General features: G+C 46.8%; 1 protein-coding gene across 2 annotated transcripts in view; it reads left to right on the top strand.

Moving 5' to 3' along the window:
* The first annotated feature begins 9,137 nt into the window (after window positions 1-9,137).
* Window positions 9,138-15,079, top strand: part of CEP55 (centrosomal protein 55) — a 29,375-nt gene continuing 23,433 nt past the window's right edge. Inside the window, exon 1 of one of the 2 annotated variants that reach the window (XM_058189041.1) lies at window positions 9,138-9,414. The gene's annotated coding sequence lies outside the window, so the exon portion shown is untranslated. The remainder of the gene's footprint in view (window positions 9,415-15,079) is intronic. The other variant, XM_058189042.1, reaches the window with a different exon arrangement.

Genomic DNA, 15,079 nt, shown 5'->3' with positions numbered 1-15,079 from the left:
GGGCACCTCAGCTTCCGACCCATTAATAGCTCTGCCGGGCTGCGGCCAGTTGTTACACAGGGGGTTCTGTGTTGGACGGCCAGGAAGGTATCGATTTTTGTTTGCCAGTCGCCTGGCTTGATTCTGGACAATGCCTCTTTGCGCTCCGACGGAACGCTCTGCAAGGCCATTCGTCGCAGGGTGGAAAGGCGCCGAGAGGACATGCCGGATGCCCTCTTCTGCCAAGTACCCTCAAACTGTGGTAGACTGGTTTCCTATACATGTCTGATAAATACATATTTAAGCAGCTAAATTCTATTTTGTCCTCCTAAAAAAAAAAGAAAAATATTTGCTTTGTAAGAAAACAAACAAAATTAGAAGGATCAGGCCATGAAGAAAGAGAAAGAAGAAGAGAAAGAAGGGAAAGGAGAAAGTTAGCATCACCTGAACTATTCTGACATATTGCAATAGGAAGAGAATAAAAGCTTATTCTGGAAATCTGCATTTCAGTTGTGTGGAAGTGCACAAATTGTGAAATCAGTCTGTCTTCCATTCGAGACATACACTAGGTTTGGTTGGAATTAATATGAATGAAGGTGAATATTTATATCCTAGGATAATGAACTGAATTCAACTTACACTCTGTGTATATATAGGAATCTTAATTCAGAGTGAGATTTCTTGAAGCCCTCCTATGCTAGACCATTCATTATTTAAAATCACACATTATGCTAAATCAGAATTTTAAATTCATGCTTCATTCAATAAGCGACAAACAACAGGATTGACATTAAAACCATAATCTATGGCCTATAACCTAAAATTGTGGCATTCATACATGTTAAAGACCTCATTATGATTTTGAACAATATATGCATCCGATTAGTATGTTAGCAAAGCAGATTCTGAGTTTTCTCATGATGTGGTTATCAGAAGGCTCCGGCCAAGATTACAAAATGAAAATATGAGGCCACCCATCATTTCCTGATAATTGTCAAGTTCATTTACCTTTGGGGAGTGGGAGAATCTCTGCTGGCTACTCTGCCGAAGAATCAAGATGGCAGCCCCAGCCATGCACTCCGAAGTCCTGTTCCTTTTTAGATGAATCACTTCAGATGTACTGTAAAACAGGGGGTGTGGGCACGTCGATCACAAAGTTGTTAACTTTTTGAAACCCTCCCTGTGGACACACCCGGACCTGTGTCTCCCCTTTTCTCTTGGCAACACTGCCAGATCTGGTAGCAAATTCCCAAGATTGAGGGATATGTTGGGAGAGGAGGGATAACCAAATATCCCCATCCCATGGAGATATCTGTAGGATCAGAATGCTGTCAAGAGAAAGGAAGGGTACAGCTGTACACTGAGCCCTAACAGAGCAATGCCTTAACCACCTGCCAGTGTTAGAGCTACATGGTTGTCATAAACCTGCTGGTCATCACATAAATGCACTCCCACCTGCAGACCAGCATTGCAGCACCTAATACCTCGTTGGGTGAATAGGGAGGAACCTTTCAGGGGTAAAAAGATAGGGGGGGTATTACATTTTCAGTTCTACTGGGCAAGAGAAATGGGGGCAGAGAATACTTGTCATTTCCCCCCCCCCCTCTATTTTTCCCATGGATGCAAGAGTAGAGGAAAGTTAGAGGAAATAGTAGAGGAAAGCTGATCTTTTTGGTGCCGGTTCTTCCAATACTCAAATAATTAGACTCCTTCCCACCCCAACCCCAGAGGTGGTGGTTTAGCCCAGGGGTCTCCAACCTTGGTCCCTTTAAGACTTGCGGACTTCAACTCCCAGAGTTCCTCAGCCAGCTTTGCTTAAGTCTTAAAGGGACCAAGTCTTAAAGTCTTAAAGTCTTAAAGGGACCAAGTCTTAAAGTCTTAAGACCAAGTCTTAAGTCTTAAAGGGATCAAGTCTTAAAGGGACCAAGGTTGGAGACCCCTGGTTTAGCCACTTGTCCCACTTCTTTCAAAGGGAAAGAGAAATGGGGGGGGGAGTTGGTCCCAAGAAAACTGGTGCCTCCTCTCTCCCATTCCCGAATCGGGGCCGTTGGGGGTAGCGGTCTGGACTCCTGGCAGGCCTGGCATTTCCCTACCCTTTCAGCAATTTCTGAGTCCATTAAGGGCCACCACACATAGCTTCTCGCTAGACCCTTCATCCTCACGATCCCTGGGTGACCTTCGTGAAGGAGATCTAACACCCTTTTCCTCAATTTCTCTGGGATCACCACTCGATCCCCCCATAGCAGGCATCCCCCTTGCGCCGAAAGTTCCCCACATTTTTTTACAAACTCTTTAAAACGCTCGCCCGCGCAGCGGCCACCTCTTTGTACCCAACCAAGTACAGTTTGTTTTAAAATGTCCTTATACGAAGCCCGAGCCACCTCTTTGGATGTGACTGGGCCAGAGTCCAAAGAGTCAATTAGCAGAATTGGTATTCCTGGAGTGGGGTCTTCAATAGTCTCTGGTAATGGGCATCTGCTCAGTGCGTGCGTCTGCATGCCCTAAATCCTTTCCTGGCCGGTGTAGCAATTTGTAAGAATACGCTGCCAGGAAGATAGTCCATCGGGTCAGTCTTGGCGAAAGTGCCACGGGCGTTGGGCGATGTGCCTGCCAGCAGACCTAGCAAGGTCTATGGTCCGTGATGATTTCGAAACCACGACCAAATACATATTCATGGAATTTCTTTACCCCTGAGACTATAGCCAAGGCTTCCTTATCAAGCTGGCTATAATTCCTTTCAGTTGATGACATGGTTCGGGAGTAGTATGCAATAGGGGCTTCTGTGCCATTTGGTAACCTGTGGCTGAGCACAGCCCCACCCCATAGGGAGATGCATCGCAGCTTAACACTAATGGCAGCGTGCCATTGTACTGGATAAGGCTATCACTCGTTAGAGATTTTTACCCCTTGAATGCCCTAGCTTCCGCCTTTCCCCAAGACCATGCAGCCGTCTTTAGCTAATAATTTATGCAGCGGCTCGCTACTGTTGCCTTATTCCTTAAGAATACTCGTAGAAGTTGACCAGACCCAAGAATGCCTGTAACTCCGTTTTGTTCTTGGGCACCGGGCCTTCCTGATGGCCCGTACCTTGCTCTCAGTGGGTGAATCCTTCCTGTCTATCCGGTAGCCCAGGAATTCCACAGACTCAACCCCGATCTGGCATTTGTTCAGTTTAACTGTGAGACCGGCAGACCGGAAAATGCCCAAAACTTTTCGCAGCCTCGCCCTAATTCCTCTAGGTTTTCAGCGGATACCAGTACATCGTCAAAGTATGGTACCACCCTGGTAGGCCTGCAATAGCCGCTCCATCAGGTTCTGAAATAACCCTGGAGCCACACTAACCCCAAACTGTAATCGGGTACACTTAAAGCCCCTCTGTGAGTCACAATTGTCTGCGCTTGGCTGTGCTGCTGTCTCTGGGCAGCTGTTGATAGGCTTGTGCCAGGTCTAGCTTGGCAAAACTTGCCCTTGCCCCATTGAGTGCAGTAAGTGCTGTACCACCGAACGGGTAAGCACTCTTTGCAACGCTTTGTTGCGTTGCCTTGTAGTCAGCGCAAATCCGGACCGATCCGTCCGGTTTGACTGGGGTGACTATGGGGTCTCCCACTTAGCATGGTCAACTGGCACTAGAATTCCCTGGTTTACTAGTTTGTCTAGTTCCCGGTCAATCCTGGGCTTTAGGCTAACGGGACCCTCCTAGCCTTTAGGCGGATAGGGGCAACTTGGGGTCTAAGTTAAAGGACATAGGGGTCCCTTGTACTTGCCCAGGCAGTCTTTGAAAACGTCCCCAAATTCCTTCATGAGTACGTCTTTAAGGTCGACTTCGTTTCTGAAGATTCCAGTCACTCCCATGCCCAATGCTCGGAACCAATCCAGTCCCAACAAGCTTGGTAGGGTCCCATCAACGATGGTGATGGGCAGAGTTTTCTTGTATTGTCCATACTCGGCGTGGACCGTTACCCTCGGACGGGGATGCGATTCCCCTGGTAGTCCTGTACTTTTAGTCTTTGTGGTTGCAGCTTGCGCTTTGCGATGGCGGGTAAGGCTCTCACGAGGTTGTCCCAGGACATGATCGTGATCGATGAGCCGGTGTCCACCTCCAATCGGCACGGCACCCCCTCAATCTTTGCTTTTGTGAAGATTTTCTTTTCTAGGCGTGTTGATGCGTGACCCACTCTCACGACAGTTTGATTCAATTTCGCGCCTTTTTTAAACTGACCACTCGCGGGCCGCTTCGTCGTTCCCGCGCTCTGATTGGCCGGTTTGAATTTTTGGCGGGAAGGTTGGGGAGCTCGACAGACCTGTGCTAGGTGCCCCTTCCTTTCGCATCGCCGACAAGTTGCATCTTTAAATCTGCATTGTTGTCGTTGGTGTTGCCCTCCGCAACTTGCGCAGTCGCCCCGGTCGTCTTTCTCCGGCCTCCCGGTGTGGAAAACTCCTTCTTCCTCCTCACCGTCCGATTCGGCCTGGACCTCTTCATTGTGGACCGGGGTTGATTTCGCACCAGCCGTTGGTGTGACCTGCTTTTGTAGGGTTTCCGCTGCTTGGGTCGACATCTCGTGAGCCCTGGCTTCGTCCAGGCGTTTGCCAGCGTTAGGTTGCTTTTAGCCAGCAGCCGCCTCCATAAGCGGATGTCCCTGACCCCGCGGATGAGTTGCTCAGCAATGCCTCGTCAAGTCTCGATACTGCAATGTTTTGAGGCTTTTCTTAGGGCGGCCATGTATGCACTGATGGACTCGCCTTCTTGCTGTCTCGCTCCCAATTCAAACCGTTGCACATACTTGGATGGCATCGGTGCAAAATGTGCTTTCAGCAGAGTCTGCAGAGTTTGCCACGGTACCGACTGTACCGGCGTTGGCTCAGCCAGAGATTCTGCGGTGTCGAAAACTTCTGGACCACAGTGGCTCAGGAAATAGGCTCGTTTCCTGTTGTCGGAAACTCCTTGAAGTTCGTTTGCTTCGAGGAAACACTCGAAGCGAGCCATGTATGACCCCCATTTCTCCTTAGCTGGGTCGAATGGCGGTGTGTAGCCGGACATCGCTGCTTTCCGCCCTTGTTTTGCTGGGTTCGCGTCTTCCTGGTGAGTTCAGCTCTTTTCCTGGCGCTCTTAGCCTCGAGATCCCATCCTCGTCGCCAGTGTTAGATTCGGGCAATAACGAGGCAGGAGACCAGGATAGTGACAACAGCTCTTTACTATATGGTGAACCCAGCAACTCGGGCTGGGAAAAACCTCTCCTTAAATACAGTTTAGCCGGAGGCTTCAACCAATCAGCAACGTGCTTTTTTCCCGCCAAAACATTTAAAGATACATTACACTTCTCATGCCACCTGTGGTAGACTGGTTTCCTATACATGTCTGATAAATACATATTTAAGCAGCTAAATTCTATTTTGTCCTCCTAAAAAAAAAAGAAAAATATTTGCTTTGTAAGAAAACAAACAAAATTAGAAGGATCAGGCCATGAAGAGAAAGAAGAAGAGAAAGAAGGGAAAGGAGAAAGTTAGCATCACCTGAACTATTCTGACATATTGCAATAGGAAGAGAATAAAAGCTTATTCTGGAAATCTGCATTTCAGTTGTGTGGAAGTGCACAAATTGTGAAATCAGTCTGTCTTCCATTCGAGACATACACTAGGTTTGGTTGGAATTAATATGAATGAAGGTGAATATTTATATCCTAGGATAATGAACTGAATTCAACTTACACTCTGTGTATATATAGGAATCTTAATTCAGAGTGAGATTTCTTGAAGCCCTCCTATGCTAGACCATTCATTATTTAAAATCACACATTATGCTAAATCAGAATTTTAAATTCATGCTTCATTCAATAAGCGACAAACAACAGGATTGACATTAAAACCATAATCTATGGCCTATAACCTAAAATTGTGGCATTCATACATGTTAAAGACCTCATTATGATTTTGAACAATATATGCATCCGATTAGTATGTTAGCAAAGCAGATTCTGAGTTTTCTCATGATGTGGTTATCAGAAGGCTCCGGCCAAGATTACAAAATGAAAATATGAGGCCACCCATCATTTCCTGATAATTGTCAAGTTCATTTACCTTTGGGGAGTGGAGAATCTCTGCTGGCTACTCTGCCAAGAATCAAGATGGCAGCCCCAGCCATGCACTCCAAGTCCTGTTCCTTTTAGATGAATCACTTCAGATGTACTGTAAAACAGGGGGTGTGGGCACGTCGATCACAAAGTTGTTAACTTTTTGAAACCCTCCCTGTGGACACACCCGGACCTGTGTCTCCCCTTTTCTCTTGGCAACACTGCCAGATCTGGTAGCAAATTCCCAAGATTGAGGGATATGTTGGGAGAGGAGGGATAACCAAATATCCCCATCCCATGGAGATATCTGTAGGATCAGAATGCTGTCAAGAGAAAGGAAGGGTACAGCTGTACACTGAGCCCTAACAGAGCAATGCCTTAACCACCTGCCAGTGTTAGAGCTACATGGTTGTCATAAACCTGCTGGTCATCTCATAAATGCAACTCCCACCTGCAGACCAGCATTGCAGCACCTAATACCTGGGTGGGTGAATAGGGAGGAACCTTTCAGGGGTAAAAAGATAGAGGGGGGTATTACATTCTCAGTTCTACTGGGCAAGAGAAATGGGGGCAGAGAATACTTGTCATTTCCCCCCCCCCCTCTATTTTTCCCATGGATGCAAGAGTAGAGGAAAGTTAGAGGAAATAGTAGAGGAAAGCTGATCTTTTTGGTGCCGGTTCTTCCAATACTCAAATAATTAGACTCCTTCCCACCCCAACCCCAGAGGTGGTGGTTTAGCCCAGGGGTCTCCAACCTTGGTCCCTTTAAGACTTGCGGACTTCAACTCCCAGAGTTCCTCAGCCAGCTTTGCTTAAGTCTTAAAGGGACCAAGTCTTAAAGTCTTAAAGTCTTAAAGGGACCAAGTCTTAAAGTCTTAAGACCAAGTCTTAAGTCTTAAAGGGATCAAGTCTTAAAGGGACCAAGGTTGGAGACCCCTGGTTTAGCCACTTGTCCCACTTCTTTCAAAGGGAAAGAGAAATGGGGGGGGGAGTTGGTCCCAAGAAAACTGGTGCCTCCTCTCTCTCCCATTTCTTCTGCCCCCTTCAGGAAAAAAAAGGTGACGAGAGAAGTAGAGGAACCAATCTCTTCCTCTCCTCCCCTCCCACTGCAAAAGATGCAGAGCAAAAGGAAACTTCATGCCAGTTTCCATACCATGGAGCAATGATTCCAAGGGACAGAAAACTAATAGCAATGCACCCCTTTCTTTTCTTCCCCCTGTAACGCTGCAACCTACTGCTTAAGATGGAGGAAGGGAAGAGAAGCAAAGAAGGACCATCCGTCAGAATGATCCCAGGGTTGGGTCAGTCAGACCATAGATCTTTAGTTTCCAATTTACTGGTATACAGTGGTGTTGGAGGAAGTGCAGTCACCACTTTTTCAGTAGGCAGTCTATGGACAGGTATAGGAACCACAAGTTTATGATTTCAAGACTGAATTTATTTACTTATTAGAGTAATATCTGGCACAACTCCAAAACTTTCAGCAGGCTTCACTATGGAAATAAAAATAATTAAACATGCATGGTAATAATGATAATACCAAAGCAATAATATTAATACAAATTCTTGATATCTACTCAGTAGCTGGAAATACTGAATTATCAGACCAAACCCACCTGTTTGGAATTGCCTATATTCTTAGACACTGCAGTAACAATTTTTAGATTCTTGATTAGGACTTGCATTATTAAATTAATGCATGAATCTAACTGTAGATTATCCACACATGATAATATTTCGAGTACATTTCTTCCCAACTCTACTGAGAGTTAGTCGCAATGAGCCCATGACTTTTGCCACGTGGGAGAGGACTGTGATCTCTAAAGATCAGCAAATCGATGATTGAGTTGTGTCATTACTGGATTATTGTTGACAGCAGGTGCTAGTATCTACTCAATGACCAATCTTGGTGGGGTAACAAGTATCTCCAGGCATTTGTGCAAAATTCATTTTAGAAAATAAAACCATCATTAAACTATTCCAGGGTTGTAAATCCAGAGACACCCATGCATGTAATAAAAATATTTGGAAATATTGGAAATATATCCACACATTCCAAACAGTCCAGCTACTTTTCATGCTACCTGTGCTAGACTGATTTCCTAGATAGAATAGAATAGAATAGAATTTTTTATTGGCCAAGTGTGATTGGACACACAAGGAATTTGTCTTGGTGCATATGCTCTCAGTGTACATAAAAGAAAAGATACCTTCATCAAGGTACAACATTTACAACACAAATGATGATCAATATATCAATATAAATCATAAGGATTACCAGCAACAAAGTTACAGTCATACAGTCATAAGTGGAAAGAGATTGGTGATGGGAACGATGAGAAGATTAATAGTAGTGCAGATTTAGTAAATAGTTTGACAGTGTTGAGGGAATTATTTGTTTAGCAGAGTGATGGCCTTGGGGGGGGGGAACTGTTCTTGTGTCTAGTTGTTCTGATGTGCAGTGCTCTATAGCGTCATTTTGAGGGTAGGAGTTGAAACAGTTTATGTCCAGGATGTGAGGGATCTGTAAATATTTTCACGGTCCTCTTCTTGATTCGTGCAGTATACAGGTCCTCAATGGAAGGCAGGTTGGTAGCAATTATTTTTTCTGCAGTTCTAATTATTCTCTGAAGTCTGTGTCTTTAAGGGACCATGGAGGTCGTCTAGTCCAGCCCCCTGCTCAAGCAGGAGAACCTGCAGTATTTTAGATACGTGACTAACTAGTCTTATTTATACAGCTGATTTTTATCTTGCCCTCCTAAAAAAAAAACATTTGCTTAATTTTGACAGCGGGCGGTAATCTCCGCCCGATGACCAGCCTCGGCGGGGAAAGAAATCTCTCCAGGCAGTTGTACAAAAATTACTGGTTAGAAAATAAAACCGTCATTAAATTATCCCGGGGGGGGTGATGGTGTTGCAAAATCCAGCACACACACACACACACACTCCGCGCACGCATTCGTTCCTTTCATTAACGCTCCTTCCCCAATCGCTTCACTTCGAATGTCAGGGAAGGGAACCCGTCCGTGACGTCACGAAGCCGTCAAGTTCCGCCGCGGAACTTTCTTATGGATCCACGCGGCGCTGGTAGCCTGGCAACCGGGCGGAAGTGGCGTCACGTGCAGCCGCTGGATTCAAACTCTCGGAAGCCGCGTTCGAGAGGGCGTCAGTTCGAAGCGGAGCGGTTCTGCCGTTGTTTCCTGCTCGCCGCTCCGCTACGGGCCGGGCCATCCCGTCCCGTCCCGTCCCCTTCCTTCCGTGGAAGGGAAGGCACGGTGCTGTCGGTGCCGCCGCCGTCGTCTTGCCATCTTAAAGCGGCCTTCTCCGCCCGGCTGTGTCCACCTAGCGCTCCAGAGACTTTGCTGAGGTGTGTATGGGGACGCTCGGGAGCTGCGTTTTTCCGCCCTTGGCATGTCGGTCCTTTTGAACCTGTGTGGAAAGAAAGGGAGGCCCGCCTTGGAAGCGGTTGTTTTTTTTTTAAATTTGTTTTGTCATAACAGTATGACAATAGGAACAATAGGAATTGTTCCCTTTCATTATATCAAATTAATATAGTTGTTACATACTTTTGCTTATATATATGTTTATATGATGTGTTGTTGTTTTATGTTGATGTTTGTGTATACTGTTATGACAAAATAAATAAAATAAAAATAATATATATATAAGCATTAACATGAAATAACTATATAATATACAAGGATATATATGAGTATAAGTATGTAATAACTATATTAATTGTGTAATAACTATACACAATGTAAGCCGCCCTGAGTCTTCGGAGAAGGGCGGGATATAAATTCAAAAAAAAATAATAATAATTGGATATAATGAAGAGGAACAATAGGACAGGGAACGATAGGCACGTTTGTGCTCTTATGCACGCCCCTTAGTTTTGCTGGCTGAGGAACTCTGGGAGTTGAAGTCCACAAGTCTTAAAGTTGCCAAGGTTGGAGACCCCTGCTCTAGTCCAGCCCCCTGCTCAAGCAGGAGAATCTATACCAGTGATGGCTAACCTTTTCCACACCGAGTGCCCAAAGCCCGTGCGTGCATGAATGTGCACGTGAACCCCCAAAATGCAGTGCGCGCATGGCCCCCGCATATGTGGCACGCCTCCCACGCATGTGTGGCAGAGACCCGAAGACCAGCTGGAGGGCGGGAGACATACACGCATGCGCGGCGGAGTTGAACTGGGGTGGCAGCTCGTGTGCCCAAAGAGAGGGCACTGCGTGCCACCTCTGGCGCGCGTGCCATAGGTTCACCGTCATGGACCTATACCATTTCAGACAAGTGACTGTCTTGTCTCTTCTATGGAAGGATCTATATTACACATCGGGGGAGGCACGCTAGACTTGATTTTTATCTCTGGTCAGTGGGTTAATGATCTGGAATTAGGAGATATAGTGAAAGAACCATTGTCATGGTCGGATCATTTTCTCCTTCGCCTAGACTTTCGAACCGCTGCTCACCACCGCAGGGAGACGGAGCCGATGCGTTGGTTCCGTCCCAGGCGCCTGATGGACCCGGAGAGGTTTCTGACGGAGCTTGGGCCGTTTCCTGAGGATCTTACCCACGGCACGACTGAAGAACTAGTTGCGGCTTGGGATCGGGCCGCGGCTGGGGCTTTGGACCGTGTCGTGCCTTTGCGGCCTCTGACCCGGCGCAGATCTCAATTGGCTCCCTGGTTCTCCGGGGAGCTGAGAGAGATGAAACGCCGGAGAAGACGCCTAGAGAGTGTTTGGAGGTCCAGCAGGTCCGAGGCTGATCGGACACTAGTGAGGTCCTTTACCAGGACTTACCTAGTGGCAATGAGGGAGGCGAAACGCCCCACGCTTCCACCCTCATTGCGTCGGCAGATAACCGCCCGGCCGCCCTGTTTGGTGACCCGTTCCTCCTTCAACAAGAGGCGGGATGACCTGCAGGGTCGAGCCGAGGAGTTTAACGGTTATCTATACGATAAAATCGTTCAACCGTGATGGTTTGGACCATGATTGCGATGATTCAGCTGAGGTGACAGAGACTCGTCTTGTTGAGGTTATTTGGGATGAGTTTGATTCTGTGGCTCCGAGGGCGTGGACAGGTTGCTGGGGAGGTTGCATGCGACCACGTGTTTACTGGACCCGTGTCCTTCCTGGTTAGTACTGGCTGCTCAGGAAGTGACACGAGGCTGGTTCAGGGATTATAAATGCTTCTTTAGTTGAAGGGTTTTCCCGCCGCCTTGAAGGAGGCGGTGGTGAGACCTCTCCTGAAGAAGCCTTCCTGGACCCAGCTATTTTGGGAAATTATCGTCAGTCTCCAACCTTCGCTTTTAGCGAAGGTTGTAGAGTGTAATGGTTGCATGGCAGCTTCCCCGGCACCTGGAGGAAGCTGTCTATCTAGACCCGTTCCAGTCCGGCTTCCGGCCCGGTTATAGCACGGAGACGGCTTTGGTCGCGTTGGTGGATGACCTCTGGAGGGCCAGGGACAGGGGCTGTTCCTCTGCCTTGGTCCTATTAGATCTTTCAGCGGCTTTTGATACCATCGACCATGGTATCCTGCTGCGCCGGTTGGAGGGATTGGGAGTGGGAGGCACCGTTTATCGGTGGTTCTCCTCCTATCTCTCTGACCGGCCGCAGTCGGTGTTGACAGGGGGGCAGAGGTCGTCCTCGAGGGCCTCACTTGTGGGGTACCCCAGGGTCGATTCTCTCGCCTACCCTGTTCAACATCTACATGAAGCCGCTGGGTGAGGTCATCAGTGGGTTCGGGTGAGTTATCATCTGTACGCTGATGACACTCAGCTGTACTTTTCCACCCGGACCACCCCAACGGCGGTCAAGTGCTGTCCCGGTGCCTGGAAGCCGACGGGTCTGGATGGGGAGAAACAGACTCAAGCTCAATCCCTCCAAGACGGAGTGGCTGTGGATGCCGGCACCCCGGTACAGTCAGCTGCACCCGCAGCTGACTGTTGGGGGCGGGGTAGTGGCCCCAAAGGAGGGGGTTCGCAACTTGGGCGTCCTCCTGGGTGGGCGGCTGTCCTTGAGGAACATCTGGCAGCCGTCACCAGGAGGGCTTTTACCAAGTTCGCTTGGTTCGCCAGTTCGTCCTTCCTAGACCGGGATGCCTTATGCACGGTCACTCACGCTCTGGTTAGGTCTCGGCTGGATTATTGCAATGCTCTCTACATGGGGCTGCCCTTGAGGTGCACCCGGAGGCTGCAGTTAGTCCAGAATGCAGCTGCACGAGTGGTAATGGGAGCCGCTCGAGGCTCCCACTAACACCTCTGCTCCGTGGTTGCACTGGCTTCCTGTGGTCTTTGGGTGCGCTTCAAGATCCTGGTTACCACCTTTAAAGCGCTCCATGGCTTAGGACCCGGTACTTACGAGACCGCCTGCTGTTACCGTATGCCTCCCATCGACCAGACGCCTCACAGAGAGGGCCTTCTCAGGGTGCCGTCCGCCAAACAATGTCGGCTGGCGGCTCCCAGGGGTAGGGCCTTCTCTGTGGGAGCACCGACGCTCTGGAACGAACTCCCCCCTGGCTTACGTCAAGTTCCTGATCTTCGGACCTTCCGTCGTGAGCTAAAAACATACTTATTTATTCAAGCAGGACTGGCATAAATAGTGATTTTAAATTGAGGTTTTAGAGATTTTAAACATTTGTAAATTTTTAATTTTAAATTATCGGCCATTTATTAATAGTTTCTTTTAATTTCTTTTAATTGTATATACTCTGTATTTTATTTCGGCTGTACACCGCCCTGAGTCCTTCGGGAGAAGGGCGGTATAAAAATCTAATAAAACTAAACTAAACTAAACTATTCCTTGCAGACAGCTGGTCATTTGCATTCTTTTTACAGGATTGGTGAGGTCACTTGGAGGGTCTAAGAAGGCTCTACACCCATTTGCATTACTCAGGTGACCCTGAGGACACAGATAAACCTCCAAGTGGCCTCAACAACTCTCTAAAAGCATGCAAATGACCAGCTGTCTGCAAGGAATATCAATCCTTCCTTTCTCCACCATCCAGTCAGAGCTGAAGAAGCTTCTTGGATGAGATGTGAAACGTCTTCAAAGGAAAAACAAGAAAGTCCAGTTGTTTTCTGAAAAAGCACCTTTCAATCTTGAAAGGAATGCACACTGGTCCCTCTTAGGGCTGGAAGGGAGACCACTAGGAAATCCCAAGGCTGTGTCTCCATTGGGACATCATGGAACCAGGCCAGGACAAAGCCATTTTGGACGCCCTTTGCCAAAAAAAGTCTTGGATGTGCTCAATAATGGGTGTGACTTGAAGACTACTTTATCCTATCACAACAGTTATACTTTTCTAACCTTGATTACTTGCTCAGATAAAACACCATAAAAACAATTCAACATGCAAGGCAACAATGTTGAATGTGGTGGACTTCTTGCAAGAGATGAAAAGCCATTATATATTCAGGTGTGAACAGCTAGTCTGCACATCTCTAGTTCTAGAATTTTCCAGCTTTAGTTTCATAATGAGAAATAGCATATTTTGTCAGCGTCTAATTAGCATATCTTAATTCTGTTGCTATGAGCATAACATTTGGCCTTGCATTCCTTTGTAATCTATGTGATTCTCTTGTTTCTGTATAATTGATTCTAAAATGGGCATTAAATTAGCATTTTATTAACTATTTTATAACATTACCTAGCTTTATTATCTTTATATATATATATATATAGTATATATATGTAGGTCTTTAGTTGTTCGGGTTTTCTCCGTGTAAAATTGGAAATGTCTTGGCAACGTTTCGACAAAGTCTCATTCGTCATCTTCAGGCTTCAGCCGTGCTTCTGCTCCCAGGAAGCGCTGAAGATGACGACGATGAACGCTCAAGACATTTCATTTACACGGAGATTAAACTAACCACATAAACACTGTGAAAACCTCAGAAAACATATATATATATATATATATATATATATATATATATATATATGTTTTCTGAGGTTTTCACGGGTGTTATATATAGGTCTTGGTTGTTCGGGTTTTCTCCGTGTAAAATTGGAAATGTCTTGTAGCGTTTGACAAAGTCTCATTCGTCATCTTCAGGCTTCAAGCCGTGCTCTTCCCAGAAGCGCAGGCTGAGCCTGAATGAGATTTCATTAACGTTCGGTATCAACTGCAGATTGTTTCAACAATAAACACCTCAGAAAACATATATATATATATATATATATATATATATATATGTTCTGAGGTTTCAGTGTTTATATAGGTCTTTGTTGTTCGGGTTTTCTCCGTGTAAAATTGGAAGTGTCTTGGCGACGCTTGACGAAGTCTCATTCGTCATCTTCAGGCTTCAGCCGTGGCTTCTGGGAGCAATGTGATCGCAGCTGTTTCTTCCTTTTAACTGCTAGTGGGGTTTGAACTGATTGGGTGGGAGCTTTGTGCTCTGATTGGATGGGGTTTTCTGTGCTCTGATTGGCTGGGGTGTGTCCTGTGTTGGTGGGGGCTTGGTTGTGCTCAGTCTAATCTGTGCTGCAGGGGATTTGAGCTGGTGAGCTGCACTGCTGCTGTTTGGCTTCGTGTTCGTGGTCGCTACATCTTCGTAGTGGGTGTCAGTCTGCTGCATGTATGGATTGGAGGGTTTGAAGTGGCTAATGTTGCAGCTGCGGTCTGGCTTCTGGTCCTTGGTCGTGCTTCCTGATCAGTGTGGGTTTGGGTGTGCTTCTGGGTGGATGTGGTGGTGACATCCTGTGTGGACCTCGTGAGTGTGGGTCTGGTGTCATTCCTCGTGTTAGGGACACGTTTGTCAATAAGGGCAGGTTTCAAATGGCTGGTAGGCGGAGGTATCATCTCGCTTGTTCATGCTGTGTGGGCGTTTATCTCGATGGCTTCTCTGATTATTCTGTTGTTAAAGTGTTCAGTTTTGGCGATAGTTCTGGTCTTTTAAAGTCAATATCGTGTCCTGTGACTTTAAAGTGTTGGACCAGGAAGAAGTTGGTTCCTCTTTTTGAATGAGTTCTTGTGTTCTTCAATGCGTGCACTTATTCTTCTGTTGGTTTGTCCAATGTATGTGGTGGGGCAGG

The sequence above is a fragment of the Ahaetulla prasina genome, chromosome 6, assembly GCF_028640845.1.
Source record: "Ahaetulla prasina isolate Xishuangbanna chromosome 6, ASM2864084v1, whole genome shotgun sequence".
NCBI lineage: Eukaryota > Metazoa > Chordata > Lepidosauria > Squamata > Colubridae > Ahaetulla > Ahaetulla prasina.
This window is presented reverse-complemented; position numbering and strand designations above follow the sequence as displayed.